The sequence below is a fragment of the Enhydra lutris genome, unplaced genomic scaffold, assembly GCF_002288905.1.
Source record: "Enhydra lutris kenyoni isolate GAN:26980312 unplaced genomic scaffold, ASM228890v2 scaffoldscaffold58, whole genome shotgun sequence".
NCBI lineage: Eukaryota > Metazoa > Chordata > Mammalia > Carnivora > Mustelidae > Enhydra > Enhydra lutris.
The window spans coordinates 2,105,995-2,132,416 of NW_019154142.1; the positions used below are offsets into that span (position 1 = coordinate 2,105,995).

Below are 26,422 nucleotides of genomic sequence, written 5' to 3' on the forward strand. Positions count from 1 at the left end.
AAAAAAAAAAAAAAAAAGAAAATCATTATTCCTTTATACAGGAAAGCAGCATATGTAAAGAAGAAGAGCATAGGTTCTGTCTTTCCATCATGTAGTTAAGCTCACCTTTTATTTATCAAAGAGGAGCAAAATAAACAGTGCCACCTGAGCCTATCCCTTGGGACTTAGGTTACAGAAAAAAAAAAAATCATGTCTATACCTTGGTAGCATTTCTTATCTTGCTTGAAAAGCAGTAAAATATTAAATCATGTATCACTGCTCTCCTAAAATATCTTTTAATACCCTAGAGGAAAAACTGTAAACTATCCTGCTCTCTGATTTTTAGGACAACTATTTGTAGTCATTCTCAAAATGCATTCCATGAAAAAAAGTTCCTTTTCTCTTATTTCTTTCCTTTTTTAAATAATTTTTACAAACTCCCTAACAGATTCAATATCCTGAGAAAACTGGAAGATACTTATAACTGAACAACAGACCTATAGAAACCCAAAGGCAATTATCTCTTATATAAATATCCCTTAGGCAAACTTCAACTAATTTTTAAGAAACAGGTCAATTCTGCTCAAGAATTTTTTTCAGGTAGAAAATTCATATTGTCTACTCTTTTATGTCCTGGACTTTCCTCCTTCTAGATCCCCTCAATCCTAATTTCGTTTGTCATTCCCCAACTTGGAAAACGTTATCTAGCCACAACGAATAGATCAGAAGCTTCCTGTTTCATTGCTTTTGGGTTGCTCATGTGTGTTCTCATTTTAGGCTACCCTAAGAAATATTTCTCTTATTTTGGGTATTATCAGTTTATAGCATAGTCTAAAATTTCATACCTATCTTTGAATCTCTGAAGTTGTTTTTGCATTTTCACATAAATATCCAATAACTAAGAATTAATTTGTACTTGTGGTAACTATTTTTCAAAATTAGTCTCTACCCAAAAAGACTTCAGCTGTTAATTATTTAAAGTATTGAATTTTTGCTTATATTTTTCAAAGGTAAAGACTTCTGAAGAAACATATAAAATATTTGAAAAATGACATGATGTTTGAGTGTTTGTCCACATAACTCAGGGCTTATGTGAAGATTTTCCATGTGATGCAGAAGAACAGGTCCTTTCTAATTAATCTTTGCAAATTCCATAGAATCGTGATCAGAAACAAGTTTTCTATTTCTCACTTCCATTATTTGCACATAATATATTTCCCCTTATTCATTTTTAATCTTATAGAAAAGTGATAACTATCCATTGTGTGAGAGGATAAACTTCAAACTTTTTAAAAGGAATCAGAGTAGAAATATCTATAGCAATGTAATTGAATACCTTCTGAACCCCTCCTACTCACATAGCATTCTGCTGTAGGTTACAGAGAAACATGACACTTCTTATCGTCAGTGTACTTACAAGTAATACAGAAAATAAAATATACAAGAAAAAATAAGAGTGTGGTTCATGGTTTAAGAGTTACGCAAAGCAATTATCCATTTAACAAATATTTATTGTTGTGCCAAACACTGCTAAATGTCGGGTTTTTAAAAACATGAGTGTATTTAAAAACAGAAATGGTCACTGTCTTCCAGGGATATGAGGCTGGAGAGTTAGGTAGGGATTGGGTGATGTGGCCTTGTTCTTTACCCTAAGAACAGTGGGAAGGCATTGAAGGTTTTTAAACAAGGGATTGATATTCCACTGTGTAATTTTAAAAGATCACTCTAAATACCCCAAAGAGAAAATATTGGAGGGAAACAAAATGTGAGATGGGAGAAAGGAAGACATCTAAGCAGCATTGCAGGCAACAATATCTTAGTGGTGGTGGTGATGGTGGTGGAGCAAGAGAGAGAATTTGGAGGTGATATAAAAAGAAAATTGGGACAGAGTAGGTAGATGAGAACTAGGAAATAAATCAAAAGGACTTGATGCGCAAATCCTGGGGCTGAAGGAGAAAAGAAGAATCAAATCTACTCTGAGTCTGTTTTAAAATGTTGAAGATGTTGGTTTTTGGCTTCTCCAACTGATGTTGACGGTGCTATTTAAAAAAAAAAAAATAGGGAAACTAGAGGAAAGCTGTTCTTGAGAGAAAGGGTTTTATGGATTTGGTTATGGATGGATTCAGTTTGCAGAGCCTTCAAGACATCCAAGTTGAGATGTCATCTAGTCAGTTAAGAAGTAAAAAGTCTGGAGATAAAGAGGGGGAAATATGTTAAGCTAAAGATTTGAGAGTCATAAGGAAATGATAGCATCATATTTCTTGGTGAGGGCTCTTATTAGTACATACAATGAAAAATAAAGTGGTTTACAGTAGGGTTCTCTCACTATGAATTAGAAAAATCTGGAAACGTATCATGGAGGAAGAGGGCTGGATCTCCTTAAAGAAAGAATAGAAATAAGAGAGAAGTAGATATGATTGAAATGGCAGAGCTGCAAAAACAAAAAATATATTGCAAAGTTCTTGTTGGTTGTGCGTAACAGGGGATACCAACCCAGATTGGCTTAATAATAATAATTTTTTAAGAAGAGTCTATAAATTCACACATAGCTGAGAAGTTCAGAGTATTCTACCCACAAGCAAAACTCTGTCCAGGGGTGAAACAACATGCTCTGTCCCAGCTCCTCTTTTTCTATTTCTCAGCTGTTTCTTTGGTGCCGACTTAAGTTCTGGCAAGTTCTCTCATGATCCCAAGATGGTTGCCAGTAGTTCCAAATGTTCCATGATCACATGTTTATGTCCAGCAAGAAAAGCAAAAGTTGTTTTTTACATAATAGGTCAAAGAAGACCCCAGAATGGAGATCATTAACCTCTTAAGGTCATGTGCTTATTCCCAATATTATTGGTAAAGATTGAGATACATAGATTATCTTAAGCTGCTTAGGGTGCACCTCTGCAGTGAAGACATATTCTCCTACTAAACCATGTGGAGTATTGGGGAAGGAAGATAGGAAATCTAGAAGAATCTATATTTTACTATTAATTTTATCTATATTATGGGGAGACTTAAATGCCAATTTAAGGAGCTTGGACTTAATCCAGTAGACCAAAAGGAGCTCTTAGATTTTGAATGGAAGAGGGATCTGAAGAAATGTTTTAAGGAGCTAAATCTTAAAGTAATTATAGGACATCCTGGAATGTTTAAGAATAAAAAAGAAGAAGAGAATCTGTTAAAGAGTCTACAGCAATAGTCTAAGAAAGAGATAGTAAAAGGTCAGACTGCGACTGAGTAAGAAATGTTGATGAAAAGAAGTAATGAAGTGTTGGATGAAACAGTATTTCAAACAAAGAATCCATAGGACATCACAAGATAATAAGAATGAATTTTTTGATGGAATTTCAAACTCTTCCATTGAGATTTCAACTAGTGTGATAGCTTTGGCACTGAAGCAAAGATGAGATCTTTTTATTATCCATGATACTAGACCCTCTTCCTCCAAACCCAGCTCTAGACTAGGCTTTCCATTTCATTTTGGTCTAATTAGTTACCATCATCCTGTGACCCATTATTCCCCACATGTACAGCTTTCCTAGAAGTAAAAAAGGGGGCAAATTCCAACCTTAACCAACCTAATGAAGGCTGTCCTTGACTCTACAGAATGAGAACTTGCAGATAATCATGTAAAAAGATAGATACCACTTCAATTATAGCAATGGCATTTACTTTTTAACAAATGTTTTTTCAACACTTTGTCAACCTGCAATGATTCTGTTAGCAGGCAATGGAAAACCCAGCAGTGTAAAACAAATAGAATTCCAGAAGAAACAATAGTGTTGGTTCAGCTGCTCATCAACAGAAGACTTATATCTTTGCATTTTTCTGGGTTTTCATTGTGTTTTACATCATGATGATAAGATGACTGCTCTGCCTGCAAATATCACATCCTTATCACTCAGGGTAAGCAGTTATGTGAAATAGAGAGGAGGGACAGGAATCTCTCATCAGTAAAGCAAATTTTTTTTATTTAAATTCAGTTAGCTAACATATAGTACGTCATTAGTTTCAGATGTAGAGTTCAGTAATTCATCAGTTGCATATACCACCAATGCATGTGCCCTCCTTATGCCCATCACCCAATTACCCCATCCCTCCACCCACTTCCTCTCCAGCAGCCCTCAGTTTGTTTCCTATAGTTAAGAATCTCTCATGGTTTGTCTCCCTCTCCGATAAAGCAAATTTTTGCCTGGATTTTTTACTCAGCATACTCCTTCTAGCTAATGGGCCAGAATGGAATCACGTAACCATTCTTAGCAGTAAGGGAACTGGAAAAGTGAACATTTTATATGATTTTCTGTTCTCTATTTGTGAAATATAGCAAGAAGGAAGAAAGTTGGGAAGGGTGTCTGGGTGGCCAAACATTAATGTCTTCTATGAAAAACTTGTTTTGTAGTGTACTCTATGCTTACATGTGTATTACACTCTTGTCACTGCGTATTTGACTTTGTATTTATCTGTATATGTTGCTTTCACTACTCTTTAGGAGAATATTTGCACTGTCAATTACCAGTTTTAAAACGAGATGTTTTAGTCTTTTTTTCCATTAGCCCCTACCAATGTCTGCTTAACTTATTCAGCATGCTGCTAGAATTTTGGTTTCCCTGAGGAGGCAACACATATTGACGAGAAAGATATTATTTTTGTTTATGTCTAATTATCCTGGCAAGCATTACGCATGTGAGAGAAAATACAGCAAAAGTACCAGATGATTCCATTGGGATTTTGTAAAAGTATCATCACATTTTATGTGGGAGAGAGGCTCATGTAAGGATGTATTTCCAAGAGAACTCATCAACCTTGACTTAGAAAGAAATTCAGCACCAAAATCTAGCATCTGCATATCAAAAATAAAATTAGTAATACCACTTGATGCAATGTTTAGAAGAAATAGTCAATTAAAGCCAAAGCCACGTGAATTCAACCGGAGTCCTCTGCAGGCAGTAGCATCGTGCAATTCTGCCTTCACAATGACGGGAAATTTTAAATGACAACTGTGCTAAATCAGGGAGCAGCAAACCCAGGCCAAGTTTAAATTTAGTAACACTGCCAGTTTACTGAAAATAACCTTCTCCATAGCAGATTCTCTATGAATTTCAGGTGACTGACTACTTATTTTTCTGTTCTGTTCAGAGATAACCAGGTACCCAGAGGCTCCGGCATTGGTGTCTTACCATCTCCATGGCGTTTCTGGTGTCTTCTTCTGGGGTCTCGTTGGCCAGCCTTGAAATACGTGGAAATTAGAGAATCCACTGCATATAGTCTTGGAAATTTCCATCGTATCTGCTCAGAACTTTCTGAATAAGCATACAGATTTGAAGGTAAGTGAATTTTGGAAGGAAATCACATTGCTATGTACTCTTAATTATATCAAAAGTGAATATTTAATATATTTTACAAAATATACAAAAGTTAAAAGCAGTTACTGAATATGGGGAAAATAGCCATCTATGTATAGTTCCACAGCAAGAAGGGAAAATAAAACGTAAACTGTAAAAGTTGTTACATGTCATATCAGTGTAAATATAAGCAGGGTTCAGTGGTAAACTTCGATAACTGATCATCAGTTTCAAACAAAAAATCGTGGTAATTGCAGTGGCTCTCAAATAGTAATGTGAGTGACAGTCACATGGATGGGGGGAGGGTCTGTAAAATTCTGATTCCTGGCCATATTTCGCAGAGAGTTAGATGCACTGCACCTCAGATGTGACCCAGCAACCTGCATTTTATACTCACCCCAAATGATCCTGATGAAGGTGGGTCTTGGTCCTTTGGGAAATGCTGAAGTTGACATTCAAAACGATATACTTCTAATTGTCCAAACTTATATTAAATGGGGTTTTTATGTTTGTTTCCTTCAGCTACAAGAATAGATAAGGAAAGCACATTTAGCACAGAGGTGCTAAATTAGTGCTCCTTTTTTGATCCCCCAAACTGAATGGTTAGTGCTCTCTGTACACCTTTTTCAAGTTCAGTATGATGGGCTAAGTCCCAGGAGTCCCTATCTTGCTTTCAGAGTGAGCGTGCGCTCATTGCGGTCTTTAGCTGGTTCTCTATTTTCTGTAATGTTTTAATTTATTCAGATATTTATACTTATTGGATCAATTCTAAGAACTTTCTAAGAAGACAGAAATAATGAGTGAATTACCAGGGTTGGCTAAGCATTTTTTCATTTTTGAAGGTTTTTTTTTCTTTTTTTCTTCATTTGGAAAACTCCGCATTCGATTTTCAAAAGAACAAATCTGCTTAACACACCATTAGCTACTCATTGTCTTTTGTGGATAAAAACTTCTAAATCATGTGATATCTTTATAGCAGGTTATATGCACATTTCTTGACTATCACCTTATTATATTTCTTTATCTCATTTAGCAATTTCTTCGTTATTATGTGCAGTTTAAAGTTTATGTAAAGTTTGCTTTTTTGCTCCAGTGATAAAAGTGATTAGTAGATGCAGATTCAGAACTGAAATTGTGATGGTTCCTTAAAGGTACAACATGATCCTATTTCATAGTGAAGAGTGAGATTTTTAATTAAAATCCTCCAATTGAATTTCAGGCTTATAGACATTTTTTTCCCTCTCTCAATTTTTGTGTGTATGTGTTCATATTGTAAAGGGTTTCTTATCAATAAAATATCAAATGGCAAAAATAAATCCTAATAAAAAAAAGTATATCCCCATAGTGGCAATTAGCTACACATATTAGTTATTAGTATTACACAAAGAAAATGAATATAGACATGCATAAAACAAGGTAGCACTTTCTTCAAGTAATCTAGACAATTACAGAATTAGATTAACTGTAATAATGAATTTTCACATCCATTTGTTGTCAGTATTGTTCTCAATAGACAATGCTCTCACTGCCACATCTGATGATAAAATCCTAAAATTTGTAGAACCCAAACTGTAAAATCCTCAAGTAGGTACCATACAAGTTTATGATTCAAAGAAGTTCTCAAGTAAGATTTAATAAAGCTTTTAGTGCAAATCTTCTGTAATACCTTTATTTCAGAGAAACATAGAAAATACTCTTCTGCCTTTTTTTTTTTCTTCTCCTTTTTCCTTTGCAGAGGAGCAGGTGGAAAGAGAATGAAATAGTGTCCTCAAGTGAGTCACGTTCATTATCACAGGCATATTTTTCTGAAGTTGTGACTCCCTAAAGAAAACTTACTGTGTAGTTTCAGGAAACCTGAGTGAGACAGGCTCCATACTCAGGAGGCAAATATACAACAAAAGAATAAATTATAGAAACTTTGTTAAAGAATAGAAGCATACAGTTTTAGAGCAGAAATGGACCATTAAGTTCTTCCTAGTCTGGTCCCCTCATATAGAATCGCATTTTTTTTCTCTTGCAAGCTTTCTGTGTAAAAGGTTAATACAAAGAACAGTCAACATCAGTCTGGCAAGGTGTGACTCTTTAACAAGACAAACCTAGCAAATGTTTTTCAATAATGATTTTTTGGGTAAGGAAGGCCAGAAGGAAATTGTCATCCAAGATGAAGGTTGAAGAAGTGAAGAGAATACCTGAGTTCTTATTAATATAATTCAACTTAAAATCATTAATTACTTTCATTGTCAGTAGATAATCTTTCATGTCATTAATCTAAAAATGAAAACAGCCAAGTTAGGTCTACTTTAGTTTTGGTCAGCTTTATATGGAACTCTGATATCGAAGGAGGAAAAGAGCTAAAGTCAGATACAGCTTTAGAACAGTAGAGCCCCAACAATGGGGCCATTTCGTACAGGAGAAAGATTTACTGTGTAACAGTCTCTGGAGAGTGTTAGCGTTATTATGAAACAGTAACAGTATAATAATGATATTTGTGAGATACCTGAAAAGATTAAAATGTGTTTATTATTCGCAATTTAAGAAGTTGCTAAGTCATTAAAATTTATGTAGTAAAAGTATAATTATTGATGTGGGCGAAATGCTCATAGTACACTGTAAATGAAAGCAACAAGTTACCATGTTTCAATGTAGTTCCATTTTTATTAAAAAAGTGACAGATGCATAGGAAAAAAATTGGAATGATATATAGCAAAATACTATTAATGGTTATGTTCAACTGATAAATTTCGTTTGATTCTTATTGCTTTTCAGGGTATGTAAAACTTTTTCTAAATTATGTATTATTAATGTAATTTAAAAATATTTTTCAAGGGTTGGGAAAATATTCAGTTATCTGGGAAATTTACTTTTATAGAACTATAAGGTAGTCCTGATAACCTTTGTTTAAAATAGCCATAAAGCAAAGCTCTTGAATCTTGTAGTTTAAACTGATTTAAATGTGAGGATAGTACTTCCAATAAGAGAAAATGATTCTTAGATATAACTCTTCATTTGTAGATATTGCAAGACACTAAAATTTTCAAGTTTCTGTCTTCATTAAATACTGATAACTTCCAATTATGACAATTAATTCCTTAGAATTATCCTTTATTTCATGTATCAGATAATTCCAATGTGCTTTCAAGAATTTTTCCACTATAATAGCTTTCTCCATTTAGAGGATAATTTTATATGTTTGGTTACATTAGTGTTAATACGTCTTTGTTCTTTAAATCTCCAGTGTAACATACGGTTAGTCTCACCATTATTACCACCAGCTGCGGTTGGCCTATGATTTTGTTCATTCTGTCTGAATCCAAAGTAATTAGCTCTTTAGTTTAATGACAATATTTGTTAATGGGTTTTTAGGGCCAAATTCTGCTGTTAGAGAGTGGGTGGTATATTTGAAGATAGAATCTGGCCCTTATGTTTTAAGCATAAACTGTGTAATTTGATTTTAAAATGATGGTTTAGAGAGTTTGGGGTAAGAAAACTAAATCTACATTTATCTGAAGTTCCTCAATTTCAAGAAACAGAAAATGAAAGTGACAATTTATGTAATTATGTAATGTAAATGAACAATAAACCCACTGAAAATTCTCTAGTACAGCTATCCTGCATGAGTCACTCCATACATAGTTAGAATGAGACATGAAATAATAATTTTCAACCAGACATTAGGTAGATTTTTGTATGTCATAGGACGTACATTAAATTCTTTAGGTGCAAGGAAACAATTTTGATCATTGTATCTTTTTTAGCTTTATTGAGAGATAATTGATATATAACATTATGTACATTTAAGGTATACAACATGATGATTTGGTACACATATATACTGCAAAATGATTACCACAGTAAGATTAGTTAACATATCCATCAGCTCACATAAGAGAGAAGAACTTAAATGTTCTCACCACACACAAAAATTGATCATTCTATTTTTGGAGGAGTTGGTGAAAGGAAAAGAACCCTTGCCTGGTATTCTCTGGGATTCAAGGTCACGCTCAGCTTCCTAGCAATGGCATGACCTTAGAGAACTCTCTCTACCTTTCCTTGGGCTTTAGTTTCTTCATCCTAAAATAAGACCTTTGCAGTAGATGATCCCAGTGGTCCCTTTTATCTCTGAAAGGATTACTCTAACTTGTTTTATTTTCTTTTAAGAAGTTTCTTTTTTTTTTTTTAATTTTATTTATTTATTTGAAAGAGAGAGAGAGACAGCACAAGCAGGGGGAGCAACAGAGGGAGAAGGAGAAGCAAGCTCCCTGCTGTGCTGGGAGCCCGATGTGGCGCTCGATCCCAGGACCCCGAGATCATGAACTGAGGTGAAGGCAGATGCTTAACCCACTGAGTCACCCAGGCCGCCTATAACTTGCTTTAAAACAGCACTTGGGTACCACACAAGGAGGAGGGCAAGGAAGATGTAATTCGTTACTGAGTAACAAATCATTGAGTCTACTAAAAAGGCTTTTTGGAGACATTTTGGCTTTTAGAACTCTCCTTCAATGACTTGGTACTTTCAGCCTAGATTGGGGATTTATGTGGCAGGGAAGACAGGCTGCTTCTTTGGAAGTTCTCAAGGAGACCAATTTTCACAAAAGTTACAAAAAGAAACAAAACTCACCTGGTTACAGTTGAGATATCTAACAATGAAATAAAATGCCTTGGGAGATCATGAATTTACTGTCATCATAGGAAAGAAGGTGGGTCCCAAGGCATATATGACCAGCCAAATTACCTTTCAAGTGTAAAAGCAAGAGGCAAATATTCTGAGCATAGAGGAACTCAGGAACGGCTCTTATCAGTGAGCCCTCCTGGGGGCCACTGTTGGAGGACAGAGTCCATCAAACCAAGAGGTGACTGCAGAATAACCAATCCGATCATGAGCATTAAACCTATGTCACCGTAAAACTAAATCTGAAATACGTATGTAGATGAGGGGGACAGAGCATACAAGTATAACGTCCTACAGAACTAAAGCAACCAACAAAAATTAGGAGGACGCAACAGCAATAAGTTGGTGCATGCGGTAAGTTGGCTTATTGCTTTATTCTCGCTATCTAGGCATCAGCGGATATCCTTTAAACCTGACAAATCAAGTTATAGAAGTCTTTAAGAGTCCAAAAAAAAAAAAAGACACTGAGAAGTCATGCTGTTGTCCAACACCGGGCCAAAAAGAATGGGGAGGAGAAAGAAGAAAAGAACTTCTCTGTACTCATCATAGGGAATGAAAAATATTCTAAAGATGTAGAAGATCAAGGTTATTACGTGAAATTACAAACTCCGTATGTTGGTTATTATGTGAACTTACAAAGTTATAAATTAGAAGAAAATATGCACCCTATTAAATATGCTCAAGAAACTATATATAAATATTAAACAAGGCAAACAGACCATATAATGGTTTTCAAAACCTTTAACAGAACACTTAAAATCTTATGAAAAAATATCCTGTCATATCCTTCATATTAATACATGGAAATACATTTATTTCTTTCAAAGAAAGTATTATTTTCTATTAGATCACAGTACAGAACTAAATTCTCAGCTTGCATACAAGGATGGGTCCAAAACAAAGTTATTCAAAAATTTGAAAATGAAGGTAAGCAAATGCAATCTAAAGACATTAGGAGTTAGAATCTTAATATGAGAAAAAGTGAAATTTAGAAGAACCTGGCTGGCTCAGTGAGTAAAGAATGTGACCCTTGGGCTTGTGGGTTCAAACTCCATGTTGGGTTTAGAGATTACTTAAAAACAAAATCTTTAAAAATTTAGAAAAGCCAAGGTGAAATTTAGGGCCAAAAAGCATTAATAAAGACAAAAGAGGAACTTCGTAGTGAATGCTCATATAATGAACATATACAATCACAAATAAATAATAGTTTTCAGGGCTACCATAGGAGTTTGTTCAGCAAATAGCCCTAACTTCTAAAAACATCCCAAGAAGTAGCTGTAGTCCACATTTTAGGTGTTGGACTAAGTCCACAAAGTCATCTTCCCTGTTATAAAGCAAAACACTTGCGTTGAAATTTATTTTCAAGAGAAAATATATTTTTTAAAGATTTTATTTATTTATTTGACAAACAGAAATCACAAGTAGGCAGAGAGGCAGACAGAGAGAGAGGGGGAAGCAGGCTCCCTACTGAGCAGAGAGCCCGATGTGGGGCTCGATTCTAGGACCCTGAGATCATGACCTGAGCCGAAGGCAGAGGCTTAACCCACTGAGCCACCCAGGCGCTCCAAGAGAAAATATTTCTATGTCAAAGACAAAACCACCTATTAACCAAAAATTAAGTACTTGGCTATGACAATAATTTTTTTCATTATCAGCATAAGGGAGTTTCAAGTTGCTTGTCTTTGGGAGACAAACCAAACTGTAGGTTCCACTAAGACTGTAAATGTGTACATTAATCTTATTTGACTTGAAGAAAAGTGGACTGTTCATCTTCCTCCCACCCCAACAGGTATTCTTAACAGCAGGATATAATTTCAGAGTTTTTGCCATTGAGAGGTTTCTGCTGAGCAAAAATTTTCATTCCATTTAGGAATGCAGATTGTAATAGCTTCCCATCCTCCTCCAGGAGGTTTCCTGCCCTCATTCGACAGACTCCTGAGTCCAGTAGGGCACATCTAGGTAACTTCAGTTCCAGGGTAACACAGCCTCCAAGCGTCGTCCCAACAACACAACTTAGTTACCATGCAAAGCTGCTTTGCCTCACAAGTGAAATGGAGTACAGTTAAACAGCTTTTCTAATGTAATACCTATTTATAATAAATGCAGAGTGGTTTATGATGGCAGACTTTGTAGAGCATGAAAAATTAGGTGGGGGGAAAAAGCTAATTTTTTCTGACCTAAAATTGTGAAGAAATGTCATGTATGCTAGCAGGTGACACTCCTATTAAAATAAAAATAGAAAAAAACTCAAAAATAAAAATGTAATACAGTGGCCTTTATGATATATTAGTTCAGCAAAAAGATTTAAATGAAGTGGTTATATTTCAGAATACCATTTTATTCCTAAAGAGCAGAGTTTTTTTTTCTAATTTACATAAATTTTCTCCAGTTTAATTTTTTTTCTTTCCTACTAAGCCTCAACTATGTGGGCCAAAATTTCCTTACTTTTGTTTGAGATAGTAAAGATTGCTCAGTTCTCCTCTTTTGTCTGCTGATATCAGAATAACCATATCTGTAATAAATGCAAGTTGAACTGTGGAAACCACACATTACTAAGGTATTGGTCTGAATAAGAAAATTCTAGATGTCAGTTCCATCAAGTTGGCTAAAACCAAACAGATGAGAGGAGTGTCTGAGCCGATATTTTACAACCACAAACTGTTCTACCTCCATGCTCGTGCCCAGGTAATTCACTCTGCTCTTCTACTCTTTGTTCTTCTTTCGTGAGTAAGGTATATAAACACGAGGCCGTGACCACTGTATTTTCCTCAGGTCTGGTCAACACTGCCAACTTTAAGGATTGATTTTTTATAACAAGGGAAGTAAATGTCCAGCCAAGCCCAGTATGAAATTTATAAACAACACTGGCTTGGAAAGTATTTGTTTTTTATGCATAGTATAGTGATTCCAGTGAGAATGAGGCCCTGTAGCTGGATAGGTTATAATCCAATGCAAACTTCATTTCTTCTTCCATTCAACGAGTCTTTGGTTAATGACTACTAAGTACCAGGCTGTTTTAGGACTTAAGATGCATTAGTGAACAAAATGTGGCATTTTGGGAGGGGGGGGACATGCAGACAACACTAATGAATTGTAACAAGTAAGTGAATTATGTCATAGTATATAGACTCCACAAAGGCCTGAAAGGAAGAAAAGAAAAGGTAAGACAGGCAGGGGGGTAATGACAGGACAGGGTGCATGGCAGTGGGACCACATCTGATACTTCTGTATCAGGACCAGCTCTTCAGGAGATGTTTCTCTATGTTCAGTCTGGCTGACTTAAAATCAGAGGTATGTGGATTAGACTTGGAGGGTAGAATCATTCTTCGATGACTCTTCCAAATGTTCTTACGTTAATGACAAGCCTCCATGCGTGGGCACTCACACTTGAGAGCTTTACCTTAGCATTAAGCCAAACTAAAGCAGTCAACCTTGTGTGTTACCTAAGTGTTAGCACTGGAGTTCTTTGCCTGGTTTTGTTATGGGCGATCTAATTAACAAATGCCCTCCAAGTAATGCCGTGGAATTTCCAGGGTTCAAATGATGAAGAATACAAAATGACATTAAATTTAATTTTTTTGTCTTTTGTCCTGAAAGTTTATGATTTATGGAGTAATTTTAAATTATGGTATCACTGTAACCATAATTCTTATCAGGGATGTTAAGCAATGCCACATTAGTTCAAAAAGATCCAAACATCAGGTAAAAATATATTAACCTTTAGAATTAATCTGGAAATTTGGAAGTATCTAGTTATGGACACTTGAGATAAGATTCTTACTTGAGTCTCAGAAAAATGAGGATTGAACTCTAAATTGAAGTGCATATTTAAATGAAATAACCTATAGGGCTGCCTGAGTGGCTCTGTCAGTAAAGAATTTGCCTGTGGCTCAGGTCATGATCCTGGGGTCCTGGGATGGAGTCCTGCATTGGGCTCCCTACTCAGAGGGGAATCTGCTTCTCCTCTGCCTTTCCTCCAACCCCCCAGCTTGTACTCTTGCTCTCTCTCTGTCTTAAATAAATAAAAATCTTAAAAATAAATAAATAAAAATGTCAAAAATTAAAGAAATAACCTATAGTCATTTTTAATTTATTCATATTGTGATCCCACTTTAAGAATTATTTTCATGTTGATTCTCATATACTATCAGTGCTAACTACCAGTGCTCTCGCATCACAGCCTGTTTGAGCTGGAAGGGATCCCAGAAATTGTATTCCAACTGCTTACACTTTGCAGGTGTGAAAACGGAGTCCCAAAGAGGGACTTCATTTGTGTGGGCTAGATGGTATGTCCAGGAAGCCAGATAGTGGGAGAACTGGGATCAGAATCCTTTCTTTAAAATCCAAATCAAGTATGTTTCCAGGTACATCGCTCTACCTGAGATTTTCCAGTGCTTATTACTAAAATAATGTTTCCTTTAAAATAAGGAACACTGACCAACCATACCTTTGAATTCCACAAAGTCATCTTACCTGTAAGTGTGCCTGAGCTCTCAGAATGGCCTCCTATATTTGATAACTGCTATACCACTACCAGAAGTGACTTAAAAAAAATTAGAATAATCTTTTGAGAGTTTTTCTTTAAAAAAATAAGTGAAATTATTTATAAAGTCTTGAAATTACTTACCTATTCATCAGTATATAGAGCACAAATGAAATACAACTGTATTATTTTTCAGTGAATTGTGGAAGGAGAAAGTTATAAATAGTAAAATGCTGAGTTTAGAAAACAGTATAAGTAGCATCTGGGCCCTAGGTCCCTTGCTGTCTCTAGGAAATGATACAGAGTCATGTGAAAACTCTATGAACCCTCAGAAGAGAAAATTATGTAACTGATTGGAAAATAATTCCAGTAGATTTAATAGAGCAGGGTGGCAATATATTCAAAACACAACAAAAAAGCATTAAAAATTCTTTCTGTTAAGCCCAGGGAGTTTCATATGCAAAAAAATAATAATAATAATAATAAATAAAATAAACAATTAAAGCAGTATCAGTTAATTTTCTAAGACAGCTTCTACTTTAAGCATTATAATACATCTTAAAATGTTGTACATTTGGTTCTTGTAAGTAGATTCTAAATTTGCTTGAAATGAAAGCTATAACCATGGCTTTATATAATGACAAAATTGGGGTTTCTCAAGGCACAGAATAGAGTTTTCATAGGCATTTCCAGGCATCCCATTTATTAAACCAATATAATTTAAATCTTAAGTAAATTAAAAAGCATGTAAAGCAGTAGGTACAAGGATCTAAATGATTGATGATGATGATTATGAAAAACAGCTGTAAATACCTAGGGTCCAGCAGGCTTAATGAGTACTTGTGAACTTATCAAGGTTTTAATGGTTTTGTCTGATAGCGAATGAAGTTAACTGTACAGTTTACCCAGTTTTTACTTGTTACTGTACACTTGTAAATCCCATAAGACTAAAAAGCTAAAATCTGGATCTTCTATCTGTTCTGATATTCAAAACACAATTCAGTTAAAGTCTTCTCTAATAGGTAAAGTTAGTTGGAAATTATAATTTAAAACTACATCTGGTTCTTATTAATGTGATGGCTGATTATTAGTATTCGAGCATTAAGCCTTTTAGACTAATTGTTTAATATTTTCAACAATAACAGAAAAGTATGTTTAAGAAAACACAAAGCTAATATATTTCAGATTACCAAAGAGGGAGGAAACTGTGAAAATAACTGATTTATGCTTATTTTTGATTGATTGGATTCATTTTGTCTGAAGCCTTTACTGATGTCCTTGGAAATGTCTATCCCTTTTTTCCTCTCCCCCTTCCATGAATATTTATGTGATTTAGAAGGCACCACATTTTTTGCATATTCTTTTCCCAAAGGAATGTGGGGTTTTTTTTTTCCATTTTTAATCACTTCTTAGATGAATTGTTCTCTGATAACCAAAGGAGTTAGTGCACCAGCTTTCCCTTCTAAGTAAGCCTAGGTGATCAGAGTGTCTTAGTTTGCCTCTTAAGGTGAATAAAATTGAATGCACCTTTGCCTTTCATTGTCTTTTCACACATTATGTAAATTGGTAAAAATAAAGTAATATGATTGAAAGTATGGTTTGACAGACAATATCGTGTAATATAATATCCAAATACTTATAAGCTAGAAATAGTGCCTCGAGGCACCACATTTATTGTGAATGAGCATTTGCATTTACACATTTTTGTCTAGAGTTCAGACTTGCATAATAAATCACTTACTGTGGAAAGTAGAATTGTTTTCCAAAGGGTGACAAAGAAATACCGAATGCAGTTTCCTCCCACAAAGAGCTTTCAATCTAATTGGGGAAGTAAAAACACAGAGGCAAAAGAAGGAAGTCAGATTACACCGAATTAATAATAATTAGGAATTCTATATGGACTGAGATGGCCATTATAAATTCTCTTTCTGTATTTTATATGTAAATAGCTCAGTGCATACAAAAGCTTATGCCCAGAGTTGCATTCATGTGTATTTCCTAGTGATTTGAACTCAACACAGGCAAGTTAGGTAGTTGATTCCGAACCAGGGATCAAATAATGTCATCTCAGGCTAGGCCTAATCAAGGTATCCGTTTCCCATTTCTTCACGGTGTTCTGTGTGAATCCCAGCTCACTCCCAGCACATCAGGAGATGACATCATTCTTTCAAAATTAATACCTACTGAAAGACTCCATACCCTTTCAACCAAGCTTTCCTCTTTTCCAAAAGTATCAAAATTTTCAACACTGGGGTTTCGAGTATTATTTCTTTTCTGAAGGAAATTATTCAAACCAATATATATCTGAGTAAATGTCAAAGACATTTGTCACTGAAGCTAGAGCTGCTTACTTATTCAGGTAATAAAATGAAAATATTCTTTCTGATTTTGTTTTGCACCTTGGCATTGAAAAGCATCTCATTTTAACTGGGGGCGGGGTGGGGGTTTTCCCATTTTGTCCCTGGTGAGTGGTGGGAGCCATCCATGAGTGGATTAAGAATATGTGAACTCTGGAATCAGATTGCCTAAATTTAAATCCCTAGTTCTGCTACTCACTATCTGTGTGACCTTGGACACCTTCAATTTGCTAAGTCCCAATTTCCTCTATGTAAAGTGCAGATGGTAATGTTGCCAGCATCAGAGAACAACTGGGGCTAAAGGGGATGAGTCATGGAAGTACTGCGTAAGGCTCGATTATTATAAACTAGTCCCATTTCTACTATCCCACATGGCTTCTCTTCCCAAAAATAAAATCTTGAAATGCAGCACTTTGAACCCTGACCGCTCCTTCATTTTCCTTGTTTCCATAAACTTGGAAATGAAGAAACTATAAATATATAACTTTATATCATCCTACAGCTGTCTACATATTATGTACATATATATAAGCATCCAGGAATTGTGAAAAGATTAAAGTAAGATCGTTTAATGGGATATTTTTGCTCTCAGGATAGTGGTTGCTTTAAATCTACAGCTTTGGAGCAGAATTTAAATGGCAACTCGATGACTTTGTCATCATAACCACATAAAAGGTCTGGCAAGATGTGTAAATCCGTGCATATGGGCATGGTTGGCAAGCCCTTTGAGTTGAAATCGAACCCACCCAACAAGTTGTTTCATCAAACGGTGCCTGGAAATGTTTGCATTGTGTTACATGGTGGTTGGCTTTCCAGCTAAACCCGTGAGTGGTGAATGTGCGCCGTCAGACGAGTGTGGGGCAGGAGACTGTGTCCCTCCAGATTGTTGAGCAGCTGGAGTGAGTCATGCTTAGCTGACACTTGACAGCTGTCCATCAGCTTTTAATCATGAGAAAAGCTTGGTGAAGCGGCAGTTGCCTTCAGCACCAGAGAACCAAAGAGAAATCCAACTGCCTGAAGTACCATAGCTTCCCTCCCACCCACCACTGCTGGCGGGGTGGGGGGGGGTGGGCAGGAGTGGGAGAGGGCTTTCACTGACACAGGAATCTCTCTCCAGCTAAAAAACAACCTTCAGAATCCAGGAAAAGAGCTCTTAGGAGCACTGCACTTTCTTTCCTTTTTTCATTTTCCTTTCGTTTCCTTTCCTTTTCCCCTTCCCTTTCCCTTTTCCTTTTCCCTTTCCTTTCCCTTTTCCTTTTCCCTTTCCTTTCCTTGCCTTCTTTTTCTTTCTTCTTTTTTTAAAATGGAGGATGTTTCTTTTCTCTGTTTCTGGATGCCCGTGAAGGTTTTCTGGGTTTGTTAAAGAGTTCATCAGTAACCATTTTGACTAGCCTGTGTGCACACATTAACCTGTTCTCTAGCTCACTGTAGATAATGAGACAAAGGATATGAGATGGGAGGATATACCTGTGCCTATTGTCAGGTAGATATGCTGAGGAGTGGTACCTTCCTTTTAGCGAAGATTAAATGTATCAGTGGAATGCCTCCTGATCAACATCAGTGAAGGTTTGCTTACAATATGGGGCCCACAGAGTGTGGAAAAAAAAAAAAAATGACAGTCTGCATCATAACCAAAGGTGCATGCCCTCATAGAATGCTGGTTTTATTTGTGCCTCATTGAATTGGGCTGTGCCAGACATTGTGAAGAGGCTATGGCAAGTTAACAAGTCGCATGGCTGCATGCATGATTTGATTTACTCCAGGGTCTAGCCAGTGCATTCAGCTTTATTTGTTAACCTAGCAGAACATTATTTATTAATGAGTTCTTCATGCTTTATTAAGCCTAATGTCAAAACACCTCTGTGGGACCCTACTAGGCATGTTTTCCCTTTGTGGTAAGACCTTCCAAAGAAAAATGAAAAATTATGCAGCAATGCTCTGGTTAAAACCCAGCAGATATCAGTTCAATTTCTCTTGAACCTGTCAGAGGCTATTTCTGGATCTTTGTGAAAGATCTGAAGCTAATGCAGGGTAGAACTGAAATTAAGGAATTTCAGCTGTCAGTAATTAGAGTCCCTTCGAAACAAAGCAAAGCTTCTGTGGCCCCAGGAGATGAGTGGACTCTTTGGCAGGCAGAAGCTAACAAGTGCAGTGTTGGGGGGGCGGGGGGGGAGCACAGATCCAGTCTCTACAGTACTAATGAGAAAGTGTCAATTTGGGCAGATACCACAATAATTTGAAATGAGTAACAAAGTGAAATAACAGCCTATCTGAGTCATAAGGGGAATGGGCACGATTCTGAAATATGCTAGGACTTTGCAGTAGGAACTGATAGGAAAGGAGAAGAAGCCTCCATTACCAAGGAGGGCAACCATAGGGTATGACAGCATGAAAAAAAGCACGGACTTGTCAGCTCAGCCTTGTTGTGGTTTCTTAGAGGAGTGGTCACAGTAGAGCCAGATAGGTTATCACACTCGGGAAATCCAGGGAACTGGAGATACCAAAGAGTAGGTGAGTTGTGGTATCATGGTATGGGGCCTCAAGGACATACTATCAGTCACTTGTAGGGAGAACCAGAAAAGAAGCCAGCTGGGATTCAGGGTTCCAGGCAGGAAGATTGGCATTCTCTGTCTTGAGTTTCTCAACAGAAAGCTACAGGACAGAAACCCAGGTGTTAAGAGAGGCAGGGAGGAATTACTTTAGCTCAGTGATCTGTGCACAGTGCAAAGGACAGATGAGGTCTGTTTTTCATGAGATCCGACAACAGTCATGCTAGATGCTGAGACTGAGGCTGCATCTACCCTTCCGGCTGGCCACCAGGGATCCCTGTGCCGTGATGAGCTCCAGTGATTTCTGCTCTTGGCACCTGGGGAAGATGGGCTTAGATACAGTATCTGCAAAGAGAGTTTTGTGTCTTACAGTTTAGCAGTCTTGTCCTCTAACTTTTATAATAACTTGAAGTTACCATAGCACACAGCTCACTATTTCGTTACCTAGATTTTGTTACTATTCTTTCTAATCCTTTCTGGCCCATAGTTAAGTAGTAATTATTGAGTTCTTATCATGTGCTACTGGGAATAAAAACATGTCTCAGTGACACATCCTTTCAGGAAACTTAGGGCAGAGTGAGGGAATACACATGTACAAATGTGATGATTTTATATGGTAAAAAGTTGTTAAGGTCATAAAGGGTAAGGACAAGCTGAGGAATTGTCACAGTTTTGAGGAAGCTAAGTAGTATGACAGCTCCATGCAATGTGGGATCCTGAATTGGATCCTGGACCAGAAAAAGTACATTACTAGAAAAACTGATGATACCCAAATAAACTCTAGGATTTAACCGTTAAGTATCGTAGCAGTATTAATTCCTTCATTTGTCAATATGGTTACGTGAGAGATTCACATTCGAAGAATCTGATTAAAGGATATATTGGGAACTCCAGACTTTCTATAAGCCTAAATTCATTTCAAATTAGAAGCTTAAAAATGGATACATCCTATAGGGAAGGAGTAGATTAATACATTCAGATGTTCCGAGAAGGAAAAAAGTTACTTCCAGTTGACAAGATAAACGTTCATAAAGGGGCACCTGGATATCCGAGGATAAGATAAGGACATTTCCAGGGAGAGAAAAACAGGGTGGTGGGGCAAGACATGAGAATAGGAAGAGTCCTGGGAAAAAGATAAATAAATAAATAAATAAATAAATAAATAAAAGCACCGCTATCAGTAAAATGAAGAGCAATACAGCCCATGAGGAAGGCTTAGGATTTAGTTACAGGCAAAGAAAGAGGTGGTCAAGTAGATAAAACAGGGAAAAAGCTTAGCGGGCAACTTGACGGGGTTAAGTTCACCACATAGAAACTGAGGTTGTGAGGGAGGGACGGAGGTGGATTGGGAGGTCAGCGAGGTAAAATTGTGAAAGATTTTGCATGCCAACCAAAGGGTTTGGCCTGATTCTCCTAGGCCACAAAGGAGCCCTGTGTTTCAGCTCGTGCCCCAGGAGACCCTAAGTCCTTTACAACTGGAAGTGTATCTTCTCTTGAGATATCTGGGGACAAGCATATAGAGGAAATAGCCCAGACTGGCACGTTATGAGGGAAAGGGAGGACGCTGCTGAGAAGGCCAGCATCTGCAGGCCAAAAGACAGATGCCTGGGAGAGGAGCTGGAAGGACAAAACAGCTAACAGAAGGGCTCAATGGACTGACTGTGGTGGGTAAGTGAAGGGAGTTAAAAACTCAAGGCAATGTATTGCTTAAATGTTCAGAGATAGAGAAAATTGAGAGTTCTTCAATCAAATTGCAAAAGTAAACATGTCTAATTAGAAGACCCCCAAAATGTTGAACCATATTGAAAATGATGTGTAAAAGAGTTTGATCCAGTTCATGTACTTGTTAATAAGAAATCATAAACCGCCACTGCCACTTTTGTTTTTCCCACCAGGACTTAGAGCATGTGAAGTTGATGTCATGATTTAGGGTTCAAGAGGAGGAGTGATAGATTAGAGGGGTACCCATTGCTCTGGTAGTGTCAGTGAGAAAAGAGCACAAAAACATCAACAACACCATGTACCTCCCTTCCCCTGCATATCCTAACCCAATGCCAGAAGCTCCCCATAGGGAAGACCCAGCAGAAGTTTGGAATATCCACTGTGACCATGATAATGATTTTGCAGAAGACCAGGCCTGCTGTCCTTGGAAGTGGCTCCTGGAGGGGAGACTCCTACTAATTTGATGTGTAACTCCCATTAAGCCCCAGGTAAGCAAACAGCTTACCAGTTCATGAGGAGAACCTCCCTTGATACAGATAGGTTTGATCTGGGATCAGTGAGAGGCAGTTATAGACCATACCCACAGCCAGGCCTAAAATACTGAATTCCAGTTGCCAAATCTCACATAAAATCGCTCCAGAGTGTGACAATATGTCTTTCTAACATATTTCCCTTAAGACTGCAAAATAATGTGGGGGACATAACCTGTGCACATGTCACGGGAGGGTATCTTTTTCTCCTGTTCATTATGTCTTAGATATTAGCAATCACTTTACATGATCTTTCAACTATTTCAAAGCCTCTGAGCACTTTGAGTCTAATTTGGATTCTGTTTGATTCTTCTAGCTTTGTCTGTTATGCCAAGTATTTTCTGTACCACTACAGTGTCATAAATGGAAATAACTTTTTGGTCCTTCTGTGTAATCCAGAAACGAAAGCTGGTTTTTAACACATTTCCTACTGACGTATATAAAGTTAAACACTTGTCTTGGTAAATGAAGTCTTTATTTTGTAGCATAATATTAAGAAATATATTCATAAAACTCATTAAAAAAAGCTTCTAAAGTTAATAGAAAAGAAACTTAGGGATCATATAAAATGTTTGTGTAATTTCTTTTTTTTTAAGATTGTATTTATTTATTTGAGAGAGTGAGCAAGAGAGAGAGAGCACGAGATGGGGAAGGGCCAGAGGGAGAAGCAGACTCCTCGCTGAGCAGGGAGCCTGATGTGGGACTCAATCCCAGGACCCTGGGATCATGACCTGAGCCGAAGGCAGAAGTTTAATCAATTGAGTCAACCAGGTGTCCCTGTATAATTTATCTTTCATTTTACTATGGTGGAAGTGATTCTAGAATGGGTCTTAGGAGCCAGTGGCATCCTGAAAATCAGATTTGCAGATGGCATAAAAAACTGAGGAGTAACTCCTACCATGGAAGTTAGCATCGAGGCTGAGGAAGATCTCTATTGGCTATAACACTGGGCCAAATCTGGGGAAATAAAATGAAATGAGGATAACTGAAAAGTTCCATCTTCCCGTCAAAAGAAAAAAATAAATAAAGTGCCTTGGGAGGAACTTGAAAACACACATGAAAGATCCTAGCGTTCATTTAATTATTAAAAGTATGAGTTAGAGAGATGATAGAATTGCCTCCCAAAAGCTCATATGACCTTGGATTCGATTTGTAATAAGAGTATTTGCAGAGCAAAGCAGATGGCAGCCTCTCATCCTTCTAGTTTGCACACACGGCAAAGCCATGCCTGAGAGACGGCATGGTGCTTGGAGAGGGGTACTCTAACTGGACCAGAGACAACATGCGTTCAGAGCAGGGCACCCAGGACTGGGAAAGGCCAAGAAGTGCCCTGAAGGGGGTTGAGAACATTTATCTGGGAGGAAATAAAATACAGAGGATCAAAAACAGTCTTTTTGAGTATTTGTAGGCTGCATGGGGAATGTGGAGTAGAGGCATAGGACAGAACAAGGGGCCAAAGGCAGAAGACACATGTCAGTCTTTTCTCAGTTTAAGTGCAAACTTTATAATTATTGCAGCTGAGATGCCTTCAGGTAACACGTTGTCCCTGGATTGGCGGAAGCCCATCCTGGCTCACCATGAGTGCTGAGGGAGCTCCATCCACCTAAATGGCGCCAGCCTGTATGGTCATGCCTCCTGGTCTCTCTGAAGGGCCGCAGCTCTTGAAATCTCCGAAACTGCAATCGGAATTACACAGAAATGGCCCGAGCCTTAAGGGAGTATGGTTCATCTTCTTAGGAATACATCAGAGGGTCCATTTGCCTTCTGGAAACGTAATAAAACATCAGTTTAACTTCTACAGTAAGCCATTCAACGCAGCCCCTCGTGAACCACTTCTGTCATATAGTTGGCATTCGCCTTGCCATTGCTTTAGCTGGAGAGGTGTTGGTGGTTTTCTTGTCCATCATATTATCAGCAACAAAAGTAGCCGCTGTGATGGCTAAAATAAGCTAAAATCCCTTAAGACATGAATTGTGATCACAGAATTTTTTTATGCATTTTGTTGTTCATTTTATTGAAGGCCCAAGACGACAACAGGCTTTTGCTTTCATATTAGGCGATGAAAATGTGGGACATACCAAGAGGGACACACAGAGGTCTGGAGCTACGGAATCACTTATGCTCCCATAGAACTTTTGTTTCCTAATTTCAGTTTGTAATTACTACTCGTAATGAATATTTTATCCAAGCATTTTAGCAACCTTTCTATTTTATTCCATCTGGTCTCCTCACAACACCATCTTGACATTTTTGCCATGGCTAATGTATACATTTTGCCACCTAGGTCTTTGACAGAAAAAATCAGAGACCATCAACCACCTGGGCATGATGACAAAATTCTATGAGAATGATAGGTTCTGTGGATTTTAAAGATAGGTCGAAAATTCTCTTTATGCTATTCCTTGAGAATTACCTTGAAAGGAGGAAAAACCTTGAACTTCATGCCGCCGCTCTCCAACACAGTCGCTCACCTTTGTTCCTACTTTCTCTTTTCCCCCTTCTTCCCTTTCTTTTGCTTTTCCCCTCCCGAGGCCCCATCGGTCAGTATTTGAAGTTACATTCTTCAGTGGATATTTCTAGCCAACTTAAATTCAAACTTGCACTCCAGTTCCCAGCATAGAGGATTTTAGAATAAAAACTGGAACAGGAACAAGTTCTTTTCCTCATCTGGGTGAACAGCTTTCTTTTTATTGCAATGAGTACCCAGAATTTGAATCCCAAATTATTGTTTCCAGGACCACTTAGTGAGTTGGTGTAAAGAAAGACAATACTCAGTAGAAAGGCTGAGAATGCACAGGGAGAGAAAATGTAGGAAGAGGAAACAAAAAGGAAAAAATTGGCTCAGAAGAAGAAAACGTTTGAGAATTATACGTGGGAACATATTTTAAAGAGAAAGTTATGAAAGAGAAGATAGACAAGTTTTTTTTTTCTTCCGTAATTAAAAAGGGAACTAAGAATGCATATTTTTTAAAATATTTAAAATACATAATTAATAATTCTCAAAGCAAAACAGTGCCCAAATTCAGTGTATGTTTTAAAAAAGTTGGTTTAATTGAATTGACTCAACTGCAAAGAATGTGTGGTTTCACTGATAATGCAGAATGAAAGGAGGAACATGATACAGATTTCAATTTGGCAATAATGACGTGATTCTGAAAATCTGTACAGCCCTCATGATCTCCCTGCCCACGGTTCCGACTTACTGTAAATGGGCTAATTGATGTGCTCTCTTGTGGGTTTTAACCCCATCGTCCCTGTTTGCCCTTAGCTAAATCCATTGTATTCATTGCCCAGGAATATTTATTGAGCTTAGTGTAGGCCTGTAACCACCAAGTATAAACCTGGCACTCCTAAAGTTGGTGGTTAGCAGAATTTATCAACTGACCAAGAACCTGACCCCGGGGCAGCGCTCGCTTGGAAGCTTCCTGCAAATGCATATACAACATTGGGGTTCCCCCAGTTTTCAGAAGGAACATGTTATCAGTGCCTTGATAGTGCACTTTTGAGGTAGGGAGGTTTTCAGTTGCTATAATTCCTTATTATACAAAGTCGCCATTATCTATATTGTTCATTATGCGCTGTTTGATTAACTCTGAAGTGTTCAGTGATCCCTACTTTTATGAATAGTATGTTTGGCCTATAACTTACAGTAGCTATACATTAAGACATGTTATATGTTGCAGTTCAAAGATGGGTTGTTCCTGCAACCTCTTGCTAAAGTAGATATGTACACAAACTCCCCTTCAGAAATTATGTAATATAGTATAGTACAGCATAGCATATACAGTATAGAATGGTAAGCTATAAATATAATAATACTATACTGCTAGTATAATTTATTATATTAAAATTATAATGTAGTAATTATAATTACTATATTATAATTATAATAGTAATTATAGTAATAATTATAATAGTAATTATAGTAATTATAATTACTATATTATAATTTTAATTACTATATTAAAATTATAGCATTATAGAATAGTACTATATAGTATAGTAATAACATCATATAATGTGGTATGCTATAGGATTGTTATCACCAAGAGTATTTTTTCCATTAGGAAGTGGAAACAGGTGACCTAGGTGAATGACGGGGTCTTTTCTTCCTCCCAAAAGGGCTGCCTAAACCAGAGCTGGTTTAAAAAAAAAAAAGTAAGAGCCACTGAGTTATAGTACAGCATAACCTGAGCAGATCTCAGGAGCCTGGACTTGCTCAGAGTAGTTGGCATAAAGCAGAGGGAGTGAGTTATCTTCACTATTACTGTCCTTAGGGCAGCCCACCAGGCTGTTCTAATGCAGCTCTTTTTGCCTCTGTATTTCTAATGAAGTGTTTTGAGACCCTATAGCAGAGATAATATTATTTTTGTTTTAATATCAACTGGTACCTTTTGTCTACAAGGCAAAGTGTTTCATCTGTAATATTTATCACCTAGTCTTTGGTTTTGTTGTTGAAAACTACCTGAGTAGGTTTTTTTTTTTTCCTCCACCACTTTTGATTAAGAAAATATTAGGAAGGAAGCAGTAATACTAAATTGCAGAATTATAAAAGGGAAGCTCTTACAGCTAAACTTTAAGATACTCTGAGGACTAAGAAAAAAAAAAAAAGCCACCAATGCTGGGTAAGAAAAATGTGTGACAATGGAAGTATGCAATGTGATTTACTTGGCTGGCCACTGTGTAGGAGAATAAATTCTATAATCTTGCCAAAACCTGAGGGAAATGGGAATTGAATAGCAATAAATAACCTTATTGGGAAGAGTTGAATGTGATATACTGTATCCTCCAGCCTTTATG

At 37.0% G+C, this 26,422-nt stretch overlaps 1 protein-coding gene across 1 annotated transcript in view; it reads left to right on the plus strand.

The window, feature by feature from the left end:
• The window catches only part of LOC111158330 (heparan sulfate-glucosamine 3-sulfotransferase 5), a 161,586-nt gene that overhangs the window by 4,715 nt on the left and 130,449 nt on the right, over window positions 1-26,422 (plus strand). The window contains exon 2 of the mRNA XM_022520307.1: window positions 5,109-5,294. The gene's annotated coding sequence lies outside the window, so the exon portion shown is untranslated. The remainder of the gene's footprint in view (window positions 1-5,108; window positions 5,295-26,422) is intronic.